Source organism: Salvelinus sp. IW2-2015, unplaced genomic scaffold (assembly GCF_002910315.2).
Source record: "Salvelinus sp. IW2-2015 unplaced genomic scaffold, ASM291031v2 Un_scaffold3541, whole genome shotgun sequence".
In the NCBI taxonomy this organism is placed as follows: Eukaryota; Metazoa; Chordata; class Actinopteri; order Salmoniformes; family Salmonidae; genus Salvelinus; species Salvelinus sp. IW2-2015.
Genome location: NW_019944821.1, coordinates 27,679 through 28,433, shown reverse-complemented (window position 1 = coordinate 28,433; position 755 = coordinate 27,679).

The window sequence follows — 755 nt, the reverse complement described above, 5'->3', positions numbered from 1 at the left end:
ACATCACAGAGTTGCTCCTATAGAAAAGTACAGTCCTCTCTCTGTCCCCGACAGTGTTTTACCTCGGGCTGTATTAGGCGTACTGGATCTCCAGAGAGGCTGTAAGTCTGAATTTGGGGTTAGCTCACAGTCAGGAGGTGTTAAATTCAACACTGCCCCCCGATCCTTCCACTTCTTTTCCACCTAAAGTACATTTTTCATTAAGAGGCAAAGTGTGACTTAATAGGAATCAATCACAGTAGACAAGCAGAATTACCATTTGGTAAATATTCATGTTAATGTTCACATGTTTACTATTAAATATAATCTAATTGCATGTGTACCTCATCCAACACAACGTTCTTGGGGAAGCAACAACATATAGGTCATTTGATGGTTTGAAGAACAACAACACAAGTCCATTGATAGGGGACATGGGAGCATCCTTATCCTGGTGAGGCCATAATCACAGAATCCAGTGATGTTTATTATGACGTGTGGTTCTGTTATCTCATGGGAGGGATGAACTCAATGTTAGATCATAGTCACATGGCCTACGACAGAAGTCCACATCCACCACCTGGGGAAAATGTCATTGTTGATTAGAAAGTAGCAAGAGACAGATAACATACTCTGACTTTTCTTATAAATTGTGTAGTTACCAGGGCAGATCTCACAGTGTGGGAGGTGTAGTTGACAGACAACCCCTTAAGCATGTAAACTTGAACAGGGGTCCTGCAGGTCTCTTGTATTCTTGGCTAGAAGCTCTGTTCAGG